This window comes from Mesoplodon densirostris, chromosome 9 (assembly GCF_025265405.1).
Source record: "Mesoplodon densirostris isolate mMesDen1 chromosome 9, mMesDen1 primary haplotype, whole genome shotgun sequence".
Lineage (NCBI taxonomy): Eukaryota > Metazoa > Chordata > Mammalia > Artiodactyla > Ziphiidae > Mesoplodon > Mesoplodon densirostris.
Window position 1 is genome coordinate 71,731,635 of NC_082669.1, and position 20,214 is coordinate 71,751,848.

Below are 20,214 nucleotides of genomic sequence, written 5' to 3' on the forward strand. Positions count from 1 at the left end.
CATCAGGGCTGTGACTCTGAGGTGGGACAGCCAAGTTCAGGACACTGGTCCACCAGAGACCTCCCAGCTCCATGTAATATCAAACAGTGAAAGCTCTCCCAGGGATCTCCATCTCAACGCTAAGACCCAGCTCCACTCAACGACCAGCAAGCTACAGTGCTGGACACCCTATGCCAAACAACTAGCAAGACAGAAACCCAACCCCACCTGTTAGCAGAGAGTCTGCCTAAAATCATAATAAATTCACAGACACCCCAAAACACACCACCTCCAGTGGTCCTGCCCAGCAGAAAGACAAGATCCAGGCTCATCCACCAGAACACAGGCACCAGTCCCCTCCACCAGAAAGCCTATGCAACCCACTGAACCAACCTTAGCCACTGGGGGCAGACACCAAAACAATGGGAACTACGAACTTGCAGCCTGTAAAAAGGAGACCCAAACACAGTAAGTTAAGCAAGATAAGAACACAGAGAAACGCAAAGCAGATGAAGGAGCAAGGTAAAACCCCACCAGACCAAACAAATGAAGAGGAAATAGGCAGTCTACCTGAAAAAGAATTCAGAGTAGTGATAGTAAAGATGATCCAAAATCTTGGAAGTAGAATGGAGAAAATACAAGAAACGTTTAACAAGGACCTAGAAGAACTAAGGAGCAAACAAACAATGATGGACAACACAATAAATGAAATTAAAAATTCTCTAGAAGGAATCAATAGCAGAATACCTGAGGCAGAAGAACAGATAAGTGACCTGGAAGATAAAATAGTGGACATAACTACCACAGAGCAGAATAAAGAAAAAAGAATGAAAAGAATTGAGGACAGTCTCAGAGATCTCTGGGACAACATTAAATGCACCAACATTCGAATTATAGGGGTCCCAGAAGAAGAAGAGAAAAAGAAAGGAACTGAAGAAATATTTGAAGAGATTATAGTTGAAAATTTCCCTAATATGGGAAAGAAAATAGTCAAGTCCAGGAAATGCAGAGAGTCCCATACAAGATAAATCCAAGGAGAAACACACCAAGAGACATATTAATCAAACTATCAAAAATTAAATAAATAAAAATACAAAATTAAATAATACAAAGAAAAAATATTAAAAGCAGCAAGGGAAGCAACAAATAACATACAAGGGAATCCCCATAGGGTTAACAGCTGATCTTTCAGCAGAAGCTCTTCAAGACAGAAGGGAGTGGCAGGACATATTTAAAGGGATGAAAGGGAAAAACCTACAACCAAGGTTACTCTACCCAGCAAGGATCTCATTCAGATTCGACGGAGAAATTAAAAACTTTACAGACAAGCAGAAGCTAAGAAAATTCAGCACTACCAAACCAGCTTTACAACAAATGCTAAAGGAACTTCTCTAGGCAGAAAACACAAGAGAAGAAAAAGACTTACAATAACAAACCCAAACAATTAAGAAAATGGTAATAGGAATATACATATCGATAACTACCTTAAATGTAGGTGGATTAAATGCTCCAACCAAAAGACATAGAATGACTGAATGCATACAAAAATAACATATATATGTTGTCTACAAGAGACCCACTTCAGACCTAGGGACACATACAGACTGAAAGTGAGGGGATGGAAAAAGATATTCCATGCAAATGGAAATCAAAAGAAAGCTGGAGGAGCAATTCTCATATCAGACAAAATAGACTTTAAAATAAAGACTATTACAAGAGACAAAGAGGGCCTCCCTGGTGGCGCAGTGGTTAAGAGTCCGCCTGCCGATGCAGGGGATACGGGTTCGTGCCCCGGTCTGGGAGGATCCCATATGCCGCGGAGCGGCTGGGCCCGTGAGCCATGGCCGCTGGGCCTGTGCGTCCGGAGCCTGTGCTCCGCAACGGGAGAGGCCACAACAGTGAGAGGCCCGCATACCGCAAAAAAAAAGAAAAAAAAAAAAAAAAAGAGACAAAGAAAGACACTACACAGTGATCAAGGGATCAATCCAAGAGAAGATATAACAATTGTAAATATTTGTGCACCCAACATAGGAGCACCTCAATACAAAACACAAGTGCTAACAGCCATAAAAGGGGAAATCGACAGTAACACAGCCATAGTAGGGGACTTTAACACCCTACTTTCACCAATGGACAGATCATCCAAATCAGTAAGGAAACACAAGCTTTAAATATACATTAAACAAGATGGACTTAACTGATATTTATAGGACATTCCATCCAAAAACAACAGAATACACTTTCTTCTCAAGTGCTCATGGATAGATCATATCTTGGGTCACAAATCAAGCCTTGGTAAATTTAAGAAAATTGAAATCATATCAAGTATCTTTTCCAACCACAACACAATGAGACTAGATATCAATTACAGGAAGAAAACTGTAAAAAATACAAACACATGGAGGCAAAACAAAACACTGCTAAATAACGAAGAGATCACTGAAGAAATCAAAGAGGAAATCAACAAATGCCTAGAAATCAATGACAATGAAAACATGATGACCCAAAACCTATGGGATGCAGCAAAAGCAGTTCTAAGAAGTAAGTTTACAGCAATACAATTCTACCTCAAGAAACAAGATACATCTCAAATAAACAACCTAACCTCACACCTAAAGCAATTAGAGAAAGAACAAAAAAAAACCCAAAGTTAGGAGAAGGAAACAAATCATAAAGATCAGATCAGAAATAAATGGAAAACAAATGAAGGGAACAATAGCAAAGATCAATAAAACCAAAAAATGGCTCTTTGAGAAGATAAACAAAATTGATAAACCATTAGCCAGACTCATCAAGAAAAACAGGGAGAAGACGCAAATCAATAGAATTAGAAATGAAAAAGGAGAAATAACAACTGACACTGCAGAAATACAAACGATCATAAGAGATTACTACAAGCAACTCTATGCCAATAAAATGGACAACCTGGAAGAAATGGACAAATTCTTAGAAAAGCACAAGCTTCCAAGACTGAACCAGGAAGAAATAGAAAATATAAAAAGGCCAATCACAAGCATTGAAATTGAGACTGTGATTAAAAATCTTCCAACAAACAAAAGCCCGGGACCACATGGCTTCACAGGCGAATTCTATCAAACATTTAGAGAAGAGCTATCACCTGTCCTTCTCAAACTCTTCCAAAATATAGCAGAGGGAGGAACACTCCCAAACTCATTCTACGAGGCCACCATCACCCTGATACCAAAACCAGACAAAGATGTCACAAAGAAAGAAAACTACAGGCCAATATCACTGATGAACATAGGTGCAAGAATTCTCAACAAAATACTAGCAAACAGAATCCAACAGCACATTAAAAGGATCATACACCATGATCAAGTGGGATTTATCCCAGGAATGCAAGGATTCTTCAATACACGCAACTCAATCAATGTGATAAACCATATTAAAAAATTGAAGGAGAAAAACCATATGATTATCTCAATAGACGCAGAAAAAACTTTCAACAAAATTCAACACCCATTTATGATAAAAAAAAACCTTCTAGAAAGTAGGGTAGAGGGAACTTACCTGAACATAATAAAGGCCACATATGACAAACCCACAGCCATCGTCATTCTCAATGGTGAAAAACTGAAACCATTTCTTCTAAGATCAGGAACAAGGCAAGGTTGTCCACTCTCACCACTCTTATTCAACATAGTTTTGGAAGTTTTAGCCACAGCAATCAGAGAAGAAAAAGAAATAAAAGGAATCCAAATCAGAAAAGAAGAAGTAAAACTGTCACTGTTTGCAGATGACATGATATTATACATAGAGAATCCTAAAGATGCGACCAGAAAACTACTAGAGCTAATCAATGAATTTGGTAAAGTAGCAGGATACAAAATTAATGCACAGAAATCTCTTGTATTCCTATACACTAATGATGAAAAATCTGAAAGTAAAATTAAGAAAACACTCCCATTTACCATTGCAACAAAAAGAATAAAATACCTAGGAATAAACCTACCTAAGGAGACAAAAGACCTGTATGCAGAAAACTCTAAAACACTGATGAAAGAAATTAAAGATGATACCAACAGATGGAGAGATACATCATGTTCTTGGACTGGAAGAATCAATATTTTGAAAATGACTACACTACCTTAAGCAATCTAGAGATTCAATGCAATCCCTATCAAACTACCAATGACATTTTTCACAGAACTAAAACAAAAAATTTCACAATTTGTATGGAAACACAAAAGACCCCGAATAAGCAAAGCAATCTTGAGAAAGAAAAACAGAGCTGGAGGAATCAGGCTCCCAGACCTCAGACTATACTACAAAGCTACAGTAATCAAGACAGTATGGTACTGGCACAAAAACAGAATTATAGATCAATGGAACAGGATAGAAAGCCCAGAAATAAACCCACGCGCATATGGTCACCTTATTTTTGATAACGGAGGCAAGAATATACAATGGAGAAAAGATAGCCTCTTCAATAAGTGGTGCTGGGAAAACTGAACAGCTACATGTAAAAGAATGAAAATAGAACACTCCCTAACACCACACACAAAAGTAAACGCAAAATGGATTAAAGACCTAAATGTAAGGCCAGTCACTATAAAACCCTTAGAGGAAAACATAGGCAGAACACTCTATGACATAAATCACAGCAAGATCCTTTTGACCCACTTCCTAGAGTAATGGAAGTAAAAACAAAAATAAACAAGTGGGACCTAATGAAACTTAAAAGCTTTTGCACAGCAAAGGAAAACATAAGCAAGGCGAAAAGACAACCCTCAGAATGGGAGAAAATATTTGCAAATGAAGCAACTGACAAAGGATTAATCTCCAAAATTTACAAGCAGCTCATGCAGCTCAATATCAAAAAAACAAACAACCCAATCCAAAAATGGGCAGAAGACCTAAATAGACATTTCTCCAAAGAAGATACACAGTTTGCCAACAAGCATGAAAGGATGCTCAACATCACTAATCATTAGAGAAATGTAAATCACAACTACAATGAGGTATCACCTCACACCAGTCAGAATGGGCATCATCAAAAAATCTACAAACAATAAATGCTGGAGAGGATGTGGAGACAGGGAACCCTCTTGCACTGTTAGTGGGAATGTAAATTGATACAGCCACTATGGAGAACAGTATGGAAGTTCCTTAAAAAACTAAAAATAGAACTACCGTATGACCCAGGAATCCCACTACTGGACATATACCCTGAGAAAACCGTAATTCAAAAAGATTCATGTAGGGCTTCCCTGGTGGCGCAGTGGTTGAGAGTCCGCCTGCTGATGCGGGAGACATGGGTTCATGCCTCGATCTGGGAAAATCCCACATGCCGCAGAGCGGCTGGGCTTGTGAGCCATGGCTGCTGAGCCTGCGTGTCTGGAGCCTGTGCTCTGCGACGGGAGAGGCCACAGCAGTGAGAGGCCTGCGTACCGGAAAAAAAAAAAAAAAAGAAAGAATTAAAAAAAGAGTCATGTACCACAATGTTCATTGCAGCTCTATTTACAATAGCCAGGACATGGAAGCAACCTAAGTGTCCATCGACAGATGAATGGATAAAGAAAATGTGGCACATATATACAATGGAATATTACTCAGCCATAGAAAGAAATGAAATTGAGTTATTTGTAATGAGGTGGATGGACCTAGAGTCTGTCGTACAGAGTGAAGTAAGTCAGAAAAAGAAAAAGAAATACCGTATGCTAACACATATATATGGAATCTAAAAGAAAAAAAAAAATGGTTCTGAAGAACCTAGGGCCAGGGCAGGAACAAAGACGCAGACATAGAGAATGGACTTGAGGACACAGGACGGGGGAAGGGTAAGCTGGGACGAAGTGAGAGAGTGGCATGTACGTATATGCACTACCAAATGTAAAATAGATAGCTAGTGGGAAGCAGCCGCGTAGCACAGGGAGATCAGCTCGGTGCTTTGTGACCATCTAGAGGGGTGGGATAGGGAGGGTGGGAGGGAGACGCAAGAGGGAAGGGATATGGGGATATATGTATACGTATAGCTGATTCACTCTGTTATACAGCAGAAACGAACACAACATTGTAAAGCAATTATGCTCCAATAAAGATGTTTAAAAAAAAAAACATGCTTTGCTGTGTTACACCTTGATACGCATTCAATGAATACGTATGTGCATAGGACTTTTATTTCCAAAATTTCATCGAATCTTAAGATAACTTATCCCACAGTGAAATTTTAAAGGGGTTAAGTTTCATTCACTATACTCTACCTATATGCTTTTTTCCAAAGTAAAGAAATGAGTATACATGGAATTTTAAAGTGTCTACCTAGGGTAAGGATTAAAACATGTCCTGCTTGGAAAGAATCAGTACATCTTGTCCCTAAACGAGGGGACTGCGTCTCCCTGGTCTCCTCACACACAGGACAGAACTCTGCTCTCAGATGAGCCCACCAGGCTGGTCATGAGCCTTCAGGAAGTTGGGCTTTAGGGGGCTCCTGTCAGGAAGCAAGGAGACAGTTGTAGCTATGGGAGAAGCAGGTGTCCTGACAAACCTAGGTCTGAGCAAGCAGCGCTGCATGTTTAGGGGCTCAGAAAGTCCTTACTCAGCTGGATGGACATGGGAATCCCCAGGGGGCCAGGGAGCTGAGAGGGAGAGAGAAGCTACTTCCCAAGGTTCACGAGAAGCCTGGCTGCCTGTGCATTCTTTTCTGCTGACCTGCCCGTATACAATGAACAGCTTGACTTTCAGTGGGAGAACATGTATCTCTTGAAAATGTGTGTTTCCTAAAATCTTATAAACATTAAATAGAAGAATACCAAAGCCTGGGGATGCAGTGCCCGGGTGATTCTTAGTGAGAGAGGCCTCCATTCAAGTCAAAGGAACCAGCACTGACAGCCCACCACACACTCAATGCCAAGTGCTGGACAGAGTCCTGGGGAAACAGAGACCCACAGAAACATGGACTCAGTGTGGAATGCAGGAGGACAAATGAGCCATCACCAGCCATGCCGGCTATGTCACAGACAGGTACAGAGTGCTGATGGAAGTAGAAGGTACAGGAGACTCATTCTATCCAGGCAAGTTAGGGAGGTTCTAGAGAGGAAATCATTTCCAGCTGTGTCTTGATAAGACCTGCATGTTGTAGGAAATCATAACATATTCTCACATAAGATATGATGAGGAAAGTAAAAAAGTCCGCCAGAGTCCAGCCACCCAGGGCAGTCACTGTTAGCCTCTTACATACCCCCTTCCAGACCTCTCTGCCTAGCCAGTGTTCATTCACCATTGACCCCAGTTTGCTGGCACTTTGCTAAAGGTTTTTCACAATCTCACTTTATCCTCACTGCAAACCTGGATGGCAGGTAGAATTGGAGAGAGTGGTACTGATGTGGGGATTGGCGTAAGTGTCAATCCTGGTTTACTGGCAAGGAGATGGGAGGTTTAAGAAAGAGGATTAACCTGCCCTGGTTAGCAGAACTCACCACCTGGTCTGTCTGACTGCAGAGCCCTGGCTCCTTACCATCTCAGGGGCTGGGTCCTGTTCCCAGCTCCAGCTGGGAGTCCAGGGTGACACGGGATGCGAGGGTGGGGAGAAGAAGGTGGTGAGTGGCAGGAAGTGAAGCTGGGCGCAGAAAACACTGAGTGCTTTGCTGAGAAGTTTGGACTTCAGCCTGAAAATAATGAAGTGTCATGTAGATTCCTAAGCATGAAAGTAACGAAATCTGTTTTGTGTTCTAGAAAGATCCTGCTGGCAGCCACATGCAAGTGGGGGCATAACCTGCAGCAGGGTGAGTGTTATGAGGCAGTCCAGGTGCAGAATGAGGAGACGACCCTCAACCAGAACAGCAGACTTGGGGAAGGAGATCCAAGGAATCTGTCAGGAGGAATCACTGAGTGAAAGGAGGTGAGGGATGAAGAAGACAGAGGAAATCAAGGAGGACCCTAAGCTGGGGTCCTAGTCTCAGTGACCGAGGGGGTTCTATTCATGAGGACCCTTCCCTGTGCTGAGCACTTTGTTGACACTAGAGCAGAAGGGTGAATTAGGGTGAATTAGGACTGATCTAGTTTATAATTGGCACTCTTAGATGGACCCATGACAGCATCACCCTACTCCACATTCCCCTTGATGGGGAAGATGGGAGTGATGAGATCCATGTGTACATGTCAGCCTGACACAAATGTGTCATTTGAAATGAACATGCCACAGATTTTCAAGGACAGCCTTTCTTGAGGGTCTGAAACCAGAGGGCTGGACTAAGGTTGGTTTTTAATCATTTACAGAAGTATCTAGATGCTGTGATGAATTGTGGTGGAAAAAGAAAGAAACCACTTATTTCCATTTCTTTAATGCCATTAACGTGAACTTGGAGTTTTCATGTCCCATATCTTGGTGCCATGCAGGGACACATTCAGTTAGATTCTCTTACAGGGTTATTATTTTCAACTCATCCAGACTTGAGCTCTTTGTGTTATTAGAAAAAACAAAATCTTAGATATACCTTTGGCAGAATGGAAGAGTGGTGTTAATGCAGTTAAATCTAATTGGATAAGATTTGATAAACTCTGATATTTTATAGATAATGACTTAGACCCACTGGAGTGGAAACCCCGTAAATGGAGCAGCTTTCAGCTTTTGGATAGCTCCGGTATCATCAATCTATGTAGTGGGAATTTTGAACTGCAAACTCAGGTGAGCAAGAATTGTGCTTTCTTGGGCTTCCCTGGTGGCTCAGTGGTTGAGAGTCCGCCTGCCGATGCAGGGAACACGGGTTCGTGCCCCGGTCCGGGAGGATCCCACATGCCGCGGAGCGGCTGGGCCCGTGAGCCATGGCTGCTGAGCCTAAGCGTCCGGAGCCTGTGCTCTGCAACAGGAGAGGCCACAACAGTGAAGAGGCCCGCATAACGCAAAAAAAAAAAAAAAAAAAAAAAAAAAAAGAATTGTGCTTTCTTTAATTCCCACCACTTCCCTTGATTTCTAACTCACAGTCCCTTCCTACTGGGTTGGCTGAACATTGAACATCAGTCTTTCTGGGTGTTTCTAACTCCCTCCCCATTGGGCCTGTCCACAGAAATCTTACTGGGACAGGGCACCCATGTGTTCCTTAAGTACTGTCCCCAAGGCTTGTGCTGCCCCACAGTCAGCCTTGTCCACTTGGCATTTGGGCGTGGAATTTCCTGAGACTACCTTTGGCCCTGTCTGCCTGGACCCGAGGCCACAAACTAAAAGGCTATTAACCCATTGTGGCCTGGATGGGTTTGGGGTTGTTTTTTTTTTAGCCCACACACTGTTTTTTTTTTAATCAGGACATTTCACATTTTTTTAAAAAATCTAAATTTCCAGCTTCTCTTAAAAGATGTAGAAACACTAGACCCACTTGTTCTTGGCACTGGCCAGCTGGGGCTGAGCAGCAGCTGCCCCCTTCAGAAAGGACTGAGTCCTCCAGCCCATCCAGTTCCTAAGATGCCCCACAGATGTCAACTACCATCCATCACCCCTGCATCATCGCTGCACACTTTCGTTTTTCTCACTGGAGAGAAATCGTTTTCTGTACCTGTCATAGAGTGCGTTCCCCTGAAGCCGACACTGAGACAGAGATGAACATGCAGGAAGTTAAGCGAGAAGTGCTCTTGGAATCAGAACGTGGAAAGGAGAGAGAAGGGTATGGAACTGGGCAGAGGAAGAAGCTGGGCTACCACGCAGTCTCAACAGTGACCTCAGCCAGCCTCATGAGGAGCTCTGAGGCAGTGGCCCTTTTGTTGTGGTGAAAGGAGCCGGGCCTCTGTACTCCTGAATCAACCAGTCGTTGGCTATGGCTGTCCCCGGAAAGGAGCAAGACCTTGGACCAGGTATGCCTCTTCAGCTGAGGGCAGCTCCTGGCAGCTGGGGAATTAGTCCTTTAGTCTGACGGGGGATCTGGGTGGTGTATGGCAGCATCAACTATAGCACCCATGTCAGAGGGGTGGAATCAGCAGGCTTAGAGGGGTGCTGCAGGCCCCTCTACTCATGCACGCTACATCCCTGGTCCCCGTGGGCATTGGAGCCAAACGCTCCTCTCTAGGGGTTCTGCTAGAGCCCAAGGACAGCTGCCTGGGATGCGGGCAACGGGCCCTTTGGCTCATGCAGCCAAACATTCCTCCACCATCTCTCTTGTTCTCCCTACCTGACCCAGCACCACCAAGGCCACAGGAGCCTTTTTCCAATCTGGGGAAATCCTACCTTTATATCGATATTTCTTCCACAGGTCCCCTCACCACTGCCTTTCAGCCCCCTGCAAAGCCTCATCCCTCAACAGAGGCATTCAGAACACAAAGGTCAAAAAGAATTGCTGGTTATTTCTGCTTCCCTCCCTGCCACAAGTCTCCTTGAGACAATGAGCATGGAGGCCACTACCTGTTGGACTAAGAGGGAGGGAAATGAGAAAATACAGGGAGATAAGAAAAACATAAGTGAGCATTGCTGGCTCTCTGTTTACCCAGACCCTGGCCAGGAATCAGACCAAGCAGCAAGCAAGCACAGGACCCCACCGACGCTACCCTACCCGGAAGGCTGTCTCCAGCCCTCTCCCCGGCCAGAGTCCTGCAGGGGAATGATTTTCACTGTATTCCCTCTGAGAGCCCTGACACTATGGGGGTCTGAAAGGAGCCACACTCCAGCCAAGACTCAGGTACAAAGAACATTTTCCTTACATGAATGAAGTGGGACCATCCCTCCTTTTATCCGCCTCTTTCCTCTTCTTCACTGCTCCCCAGCCACTGTCCTCTCCACCCTGATGCCCCAACTCGTTTTGCTATTTTCTTCACTAGGCCTTCCTAGCATTGCATTATAATTAAGGGGTCATCCAGAGGCTTCATCTGCCAGGAGACAAGGCATCAAGATTGTAGATTAGTGCAGCCACTATGGAGAACAGTATGGAGGTTCCTCAAAAGCTTTAAAGTAGGACTCCGATGTGATCCAGCAATTCCACTTCTGTGTATTTATTTGAAGGAAGTGAAAACTAACTTGAAAAGATAGCTGTACCCCCATGTTCACTGCAGTATTATTTACAATAGCCAAGACATGGAAACAATCTAAGTGTCCATGGATGGATGAACGGATAAAGAAGATGTGATATATATCCATATATATATTATAATATTCCATTGTGTGCATATGTACATACACACACAATGGAATACTCTTCAGCCATAAAAAAGAAGAAAATCCTGCCATTCACAACAACATGGATGGACCTTGAAGGCATCTTGCTAAATGAAATAAATCAGACAGAGAAAGACAAATACTGTATGATCTCACTAATATGTAGAATCTAAAAGAAAAAAAAACTCATAGAAATAGATATGAGATCTGTGGTTACCAGAGAGGCAGGGTGGGTGGGATGGGGGGATTGGGTGAAAGGGGTCAAAAGGTACAAACTTCCAGATATAAGATAAACAAGTCCTGGGGATATAATCTACAGCATGATGACAATGGTTAATAATGTGTATTTGAAAGTTGCTAAGACAGTAGACCTTAAAAGTTCTCATCACATGGAAAAAAATTTTCACTGTACACCTGAAACTAATGTGATATTATATGTCAATTATATCTCAATAAAGTAAAAATAACTTTTTAAATGTCAGGTCAGCTCTCTGAGGGTGTCTGGCCAATTCTCCAAATAGCAGCCCCGTAGGTAGTGCAGCCTCTTCCTACCTGTTGTGCTGCTGTACCTGCAGCAACCAGCAGGCTGGTCACTCCTTCCCACTCTCAGTGCACTTCCTGCTTGTGCAGGTCTATTAGATTCTCTTTATCTAACCTAGAGCACTTAACAGAGGAAACACATGCCTATAATTTACAGAAAGATATGCATTTAATAAAATAAACAGAGGATGCTGATTCACATCAGGAAATATATATCCACATGATCCAGCCACATCTAGGCTATGATGTGGAGACGAGGGTTAGTGGCTGGCCTGGGGGCTCCATGTGGAGAGAGGGCAGTGTCCTTCCATAAACTGTGTCCCACAGGCCTGTGTCTCCTTTGCAGTGGACCTTGACTCAGAGTCCTTACATTTTTGTGAACTAGTCTGTGTGAAATGAGCAAAAGCTCAAGGAAACACCAAGCCTAAATAATGGCCTCGAGGAAGGGAAAGATGAGCACTCAGACGCTGTCTGGGGTAGGGGAGGCCTCCCAACAGGACCCTCCGTAGCGTTCCAGGGTGCCTGGGATTCAGACAGGCGAGGAGGGAGAGTCAGGACACTTAAGGAAGGTGGACTGGTGGTAGGACCACATTTGCTTTTTCCCAGATTCTGAGAGACAAACCATCCTCCCTGCCTTCAAGAAGTTCCTAGAAATCAGAGCGTAGACAGCAAGGGCTTCCTCACAGACTGGGAAGGTTGGGAGGAAAGGCAGAGGGGTGATAGATTGGGCTTGAGGGAGTGAGGATTGGAGGATGATTTTCAGAGAAGGTGACACCTACAGTGGGCTTTAGAGGATGAAAAGGATTTCACCAGGCAGGGTGTATCTCTTCATGGCTTGGGGCAGAGAGGAACTGCTGTGCTCTCAGCACACCCACGGTGCATTCATCTCCCCTGTGCTGGACAGAAGGAGGAATGGAAAGAGGTGGATTGTGGAGAAGTGTCCTTCACAAGGTTCTTAATTCCTCACCCTTCCCAAATATAATCCCCATCAAATACAAACGTGAGACCAGCTCTGGGAAAGGGAGGCATTTTCTTTTTTTTTTTAGATGTTGGGGGTAGGAGTTTATTAATTAATTTATTTTTGCTGTGTTGGGTCTTCGTTTCTGTGCAAGGGCTTTCTCTAGCTGTGGCAAGCGGGGGCCACTCTTCATTGCGGTGCGCAGGCCTCTCACTATCACGGCCTCTCTTGTTGTGGAGCACAGGCTCCAGATGCGCAGGCTCAGTAGTTGTGGCTCACGGGCCCAGTTGCTCCGCGGCATGTGGGATCTTCCCAGACCAGGGCTCGAACCCGTGTCCCCTGCATTAGCAGGCAGATTCTCAACCACTGCGCCACCAGGGAAGCCCCGGGAGGCATTTTCTTCTTCTGCAAACTCAATTTCTTTTTTAAAATTTATTTATTTATTTATTTATTTTTGGCTGCGCTGGGTCTTCGTTGCTGCATGCAGGCTTTGTCTAGTTGCGGCGAGTGGGGGCTACTCTGCATTGCGGTGCGCAGACTTCTCATTGTGGTGGCTTCTCTTGTTGTAGAGCACAGGCTCTAGGTGTGCGGACTTCAGTAGTTGTGGTGCACGGGCTTAGCTGCTCCACGGCATGTGGGATCTTCCCGGACCAGGGCTCGAACCGTGTCCCTGCATTGGCAGGCGGATTCTTAACCACTGCGCCACCAGGGAAGCCCTGCAAACCCAATTTCAAAGCACAAAGCAGCCACTTGTCTTCAAAGTTCGATGGAGACTTGCACCCGCCAGGAAGAGAGCTGCCTGCCACTTGCCCTTAGAAAATGAAGATACAGACAGCTCACAGAAAGACAAAATTGTATTGACTTAGTCAATTTTTGTTTCTCTCCAGCTCACCAAATTTATATTAACTGTTATCGGGTGACTCAATTAACCTCTCTGCTCCTTGAATTAATTACTCTTGCCATGTTGTTCATGATGAGAGATGGAGAGTCCATTCAAGAAAGATATTTTGAGTACATACTATGTGCCAGGCATCATCAGAGAGCTGGAGATTCAAAGATGAAGAACATTCATCAGAGGACTAAAATTGCAAAGCAGAGACCTACACAGACCACCAGCAGTGATGGAACTGTGTTGCATGGATAATAAAATCATGGATGTACAGAGTTGCCCTAATACACATCCTGTCCCCAGATCCCACAATCCCTGAAATGGGACACACAACAGCCACCGTGGAGAAGCAACACATGCACCCCCTCCAGGAAGCCTCCACAGAACGCTGTCCCCTACGGAAGCTGGGCTGTGACCAAAGAACTGCTTTGGGGGTATCCACTGGGAAATGCTTTCAGTTCCACTGTATGTTTGAAATTTTTCACTTAGAAAAATGGTGAGAGAGAAGAATGCTCTTTTAAACCAGTGCTTCTCAGAATTTAATATGCATAAGAACCACCTGGGATCTTGGTAAAACACCAGTGCTGGCTTAGGAGGTGGGGAAGGGGCAGCATTGGTAACGAGCTCTCAAGTGATGCTGATGTTGCTGATCTGGGAACCAGACTCTGAGTAGCAAAAGGTTTTAAATGGCCTAAAATGTTACAATGCAAAGGTGTGGGTACACTCCAACAAGTCAAATCAACTCAACATATTAAATATACAAGGTGGAGCTACCGAAGGGGTGAGAGAGAGCCCTTTCCAGGGGACATGGAAAGCAGAGAGACCTGTACCATTAAATACATAGAATTTGTAAGCAGGAAAGTGACTCCATGGGGGTTCTCAATGCCGGACACTCAGTAGAATCACTTGGTATGTGGTAAACACTATGATGCTGGGACCCCACCCCAGAGATTATACTTTGACAGGTCTGCAATACCCAGGCACTGATATTTTTCAAAAGCTTTCTAGAGAACTCTGACGTGCACCATCTAATCAGTGCTCTCCAATGATACCATCCATAGGTTTGGAGCTGGCAAGCTAAGAAGTGGGTAGTTCTAGTGATGGACATTCTCCTTACTCTGCCTGTGAGAACTAGAGCACAGTGGGAGCCTGAGTTATTTTATTTCCCAGCAGGGAGGCTGGGCTGGGCTGAGCCACCCCCAGGCCCCTCATGCAGCGTGGGGCAGTTGTTCCTTCCACCATTAGATTTTTAGGGCTGGCAAAGAACTTGGGGATCATGAAGCCCTAGGCAGTGGGTGGCCCAAACCAAGGCTCAGAGTGGCTCTGTGACCTCCCCACAGTCACATCACCAGGGAAAGAATATACCAGGAACAGGGTGAAAACCCAGGATGCTCTACATCAGACCTGTGGGTGCTCCCTTCTGACCCTTACATACAGATCTTCCTAGGCGCTCTCCAGAGGAAAAAAATCATTCTGCAGTGCCTGATCTCATTGGACAGCAGGGAGAAGAGAAGAAAGGCAGTGAGTTGACTTGATTAGCTCTTATACGTGACCCTACCAGCCAAGGTCTTGAGTGGTGGGTCTCAGTGTGCCCCGTATCTCCCTGCTGGGACCTCAGGGGGGCCCTCCAGTATAAAGGTAAAAAGCCCCAGGAAAGGAGTTGGACCTTCCATCTCTGCTAGCGACACCCACTGTGACCACGGCCCTGGGGCAGCCAAGCCAAAGACCAAGAACCCACCAGTCAGGGGCTCTCCTGCAGCCTCCGCCCCAAGATGCCCAGCAGCAGCTTAATTTTATATGTCCACATCTGTGTTCCATTACAGACTGCAGACTCCACTAGAAGATCAAGATGAATTGTTGGTATTATTTGCAGCTCTGAAGATCAGCCCTGTCCCATTGAACACAAGCTCATAGTCAGGTCTCCGCACCGTGGAGCTCTGGCCTGCCCCTCTGACCTGCCACATTACCCACTGTGTGCTAATGGGGGATGGAAAACAACAAGCTTCGAGCCAAGACGACACTGTCCCCCAGAGGCTGCCTGGCCCAAGCCCACAGCTGAAATGGAGGGAAAGCAATATCCAGGGCCAGAAAGCCCCCATATTGCCAAGCCAAACACGACTCTTAGCAACTAGGACCACAGCCACATCTTACAGGAAACCCAAAGTAGGGAGAAAAAAGCAGAGACCCTCTCTCCAGTGAGGTGTCAGAACCTCACAGGACCAAAGGGAGGTCTAGAGGGGTGGCACCTTCCCACAGCTTGGAGCCAGAGAGGAGAGAGCTCATATTCTGGCATGAATTGAATGAATAAGTGAGTGATAGTCATTGATCTTTGACCTAGGTACTGAGAAGGGCCCTTTCATATGTTGCTTCAATAAATCCTCACCGCAAGGTACATGTATTAATACCCCAAATGAGGCCTGGGTGACTAGCCAGCCTGCCCAAGGTCACAGCCATTGGGATAAAGGGCACATGACACTTGGGAACTGCAGGATGAGCTAAGGGCACTGGTTCAAATGGATACTCAAAAGCCCAGGGTCATGCCCCATGGGAAAACAGGAAAAACCCACAGATACAACCCCAAACCTGAAAAAACAAGAGGTCTGGGATTGGGGGTGCTGTTTTCAGGATTGCCCAGGCTGACACTGCACTGGTGACAGGGTGGCAGGACATGGGCACCACCCCCCGAGAAGGGCGTGGAGGAGGGTGAGAATGCTGTCAAAAGTGTGCCAAGGACATGAAGGGGGCATGTGGAGCCCTGGAAGGGAGGAAAGCTTGGGGAGGCGGAGTCTTGTAAGAAACTTTGGGGGCCTGGGGGCATTTTGAGGAGTGTCAGGGCAAATGGGGGTGTGGGTGTATGGGGGCACGGGGGCCATGTTTGCGGCCGTATCAAAGCAGACAGGAGCCTGAGACCACCGCTGCTCTCCTCAGTGTTTCCCCACTGAGGGCTGCCCCTTTGCAGTACAGATTCAGCCCCGGCCTGCCCTTGTTGCCTGGGTGACGCCGGCGTCCAAAGCACGGATCCGCTGGACACTGGCGCCACCTAATGGTGGCAATATTTTACTGGCCATTTCACCAAAATTTCTATCTGTCTGTAAGTCACCAACTTTCGCTGAGTGGTCCAGCCAACAAATGGACTGTATTCCCCAAAGGGCTTGTGAATTAATTGTTTGGAGCTCAGGATGTAGTTCCTGGAACAAATCTCATGCTGATAGGAATAAGAAGAATAAAAACATAATATTGAGAATAGATAACAGAAATAGTAATTGAGTGTCTACTATGTGCATGGCCCTTTACAAAACATTTAGTGTTCATTTTCTCATTCAGTCCCTGTAGTACTGCTGTGAGTTAGCTATGATGGTCAACTCCATTTTCCAGAGGAAGAAACTGAGGCTTGGAGAGATCAGGTAACTTATTTCAGGTCACAGAGCTGGGAAGTGGCAGAATGTGGAATCCAACCCAGACCTGTCTGTCCAGAGCCACACCAACAAAAGCCTGTATGACTCCAAAGCTGTGTTGACATATGGCAGAAAGTTACAGTTATAATTACCGCATCTATTACAAGGAAGCAATAACATTTAATAAGCAAGCCTTTTTTCAATCTTGAACATTCAGGTTTGGGGAAAAGGAGTTTTATATTGAGAATTTGGTTTTCTGTCAGAGATTTCTTAACACTTCACATTTCCCAGTTCCTGATTCCTACCACCCCATGTAGCTTTCATTTTGGTACATCACGGTTTATCTCAGAGCCTTGAAAAGAAGCCACATACAAACAGATTGGCCAAAGGAGCACAGGTCAGCTCTGTTCTCCACCCTCACGGCTGGTCCATACAACCAAAATGGGAGGAAAGGATATAACCTCCATCACACAGCCTGAGTTAACCAGGGAACCAAATTAATCAGCTGATCAATTCAAATTAATTGAATCCAATTGATCTCTTCAAATTAATTGAAAGAAGAACACCCCAATGGAAAAATAAACAAGTAACACGAAAAGGTGATCCACAAAAGGATAAGCATGAAATTGCCATAAACACATGAAAGTACTGGTGAAGTTCTGTAGAACTTAAATGAAATACACTGGACCATTACATTTACAGTGTTTGGATTTGTTTTGTTTTAAGGTGGCAGTATTAGTGAGGATGCATGGGGAAAGGCCCTCCCATTTTCTACTGGTGTGTGGTGGTACAGCTTCTCTGTAGAGCAACTGGAAATATGCATCACACATCTTTACAAAGTGCCTGCCCTTTGCTTATCAATTTCACTTTAAGGGATTTATCCTGAGGAAATAGATAAGGATGTACCATAAGATTAAGTACAAGCAGTATGTCCTGTTGACCTCATTTTTGTTAAAAAAAAAAATCATACACACATCTTTAAGAAAAAGTCTAGGAGAATGTAAACCAAAACATAAAGTGTGCTTATCACTTGATTATGGAATTAGGACTGATTTTATATTTTCTGTTTTTTTCAATGAATATGCACTAATACTGTAATTTTTTAGGATATATATATATATATATATATATATATATATATATATATATATGATTAAAGCCAAAGAAACCAGACTTTTTGTCTTGAGCAGTGGTCTCCAAAGTAGGTTACATGCATGCCAGGGTGTGCAAAAGATGATCCATGGAGATACGGGGAGAAAATATTAAAGCTTCTATTTATATTTATTTTTCATCAAAAAACTAGGAAGATGTTAAGTGTTAGTAACATTTAACAAACAAGCTAACACTGGGCCCTTAAGGGGTCCTCAGCTGAGCCAGGCACAGTCAAGTGGCCTGAGAGTTCCTGATGGCAGATGGGCTCCTGGGACAGAGATCTTCCCTCTCTCCTTCACTTGCTTCCCTTGTCTCATGCCCTATGTACTTTCCGTGTGCACAGTTACATTGGTGTATGACTCTGGGATTCAGATTTAACTAAACTAGCCTTCGGGAAATAGACAAGTAGCTTTAAAAGATTTCTGCCAAGGGATGGCAGGTTGCACATGACAATAATAATAATAATGCAAGCAAAGCAAGCAGCAAGAGGAAGCTGGCCGTGACACTTCTGCCCCTCCTGAGAGCGAGTCTGCAGCTACGTTATTCAATAAAAGTTACGACAGTCTAATCATATCTGACAAGAAGTCAGCAGGAAAGAGCCAGAAAGTGTCCAAGTAGAGGTGATATCTTAACAACAACAAGGATAAGTAAGACAGACTGCATCTGAGCTCAGAAGAGGTTATATTGTTGAGTTAAAAAGCAAAGTGCAGAACGAGGAGTAATAATCAACCGCTTGTAAAACAGAAGGGAAATAATAGGCTTGTATGTGCATTTATATTTTTAGTTTTTTAAATAATCTCCATACTGTTCTCCATAGTGCCTGTATCAATTTACATTCACACCAACAGTGCAAGAGGCTTCCCTGTTCTCCACACCCTCTCCAGCATTTGTTGTCTGTTGATTTTCTGATGATGCCCATTCTAACGGGTGTGAGGTGATACCTCATTGTACTTTTGATTTGCATTTCTCTAATAATTAGTGATGTTGAGCAGCTTTTCACGTGCCTCTTGGCCATCTGTATATCTTCTTTGGAGAAATGTCTATTTAGGTCTTCTGCCCATTTTTTGATTTGGTTGTTTGTTTTTTTAATATTGAGCTGCATGAGGTGTTTATATATTTTGGAGATTAATCCTTTGTCCATTGATTCATTTGCAAATATTTTCTCCCATTCTGAGGGTTGTCTTTTCATCTTTTTTATAGTTTCCTTTGCTGTGCAAAAGCTTTTAAGTTACATTAGTTCCCATTTGTTTATTTTACTCCTTTAGCATTTGTTGTAGAGCTGGTTTGGTGGTGCTGAATTCTCTTAGCTTTTGCTTGTCTGTAAAGCTTTTGATTTCTCCGTCGAATCTGAATGAGATCCTTGCCGGGTAGAGTAATCTTGGTTGTAGGTTCTTCCCTTTCTTCACTTTAAATATATCATGCCACTCCCTTCTGGCTTGTAGAGTTTCTGATGGGAAATCAGCTGTTAACCTTATGGGAGTTCCCTTGTATGTTATTTGTCGTTTTTCCCTTGTTGCTTTTAATAATTTTTCTTTGTCTTTAATTTTTGTCAGTTTGACTACTATGTGTCTGGGCGTGTTTCTCCTTGGGTTTATCCTGCCTGGGACTCTCTGCACTTCCTGGTCTTGGGTGGCTGTTTCCTTTCCCATGTTAAGGAAGTTTTCAACTATAATCTCTTCAAATATTTTCTCAGGTCCTTTCTTTCTCTCTTCTCCTTCTGGGACCCCTATAATGCGAATGTTGGTGTGTTTAATGTCCCAGAGATCTCTTAGGCTGTCTTCATTTCTTTTCATTCTTTATTCTTTCTCCTGTTCTGCAGCAGTGAATTCCACCATCTGTCTTCCAGGTCACTTATCCGTTCTTCTGCCTCAGTTATTCTGCTATTGATGCCTTCGAGTGTATTTTTCATTTCGGTTATTGTATCGTTCATCTCTGTTTGTTTGTTCTTTAATTCTTCTAGGTGTTTGTTCTTTAATTCTTCTAGGTCTTTGTTAAACTTTTCTTGTATCTTCTCAATCTTTGCCTCCATTCTTTTTCTGAGATCCTGGATCATCTTCACTATCATTATTCTGAATCCTTTTTCTGGAAGGTTGCCTATCTCCACTTCATTTAATTGTTTTTCTGGGGTTTTATCTTGTTCCTTCATCTGGTACATAGCCCTCTGCATTTTCATTTTGTCTATCTTTCTGTGAATGTGGTTTTCATT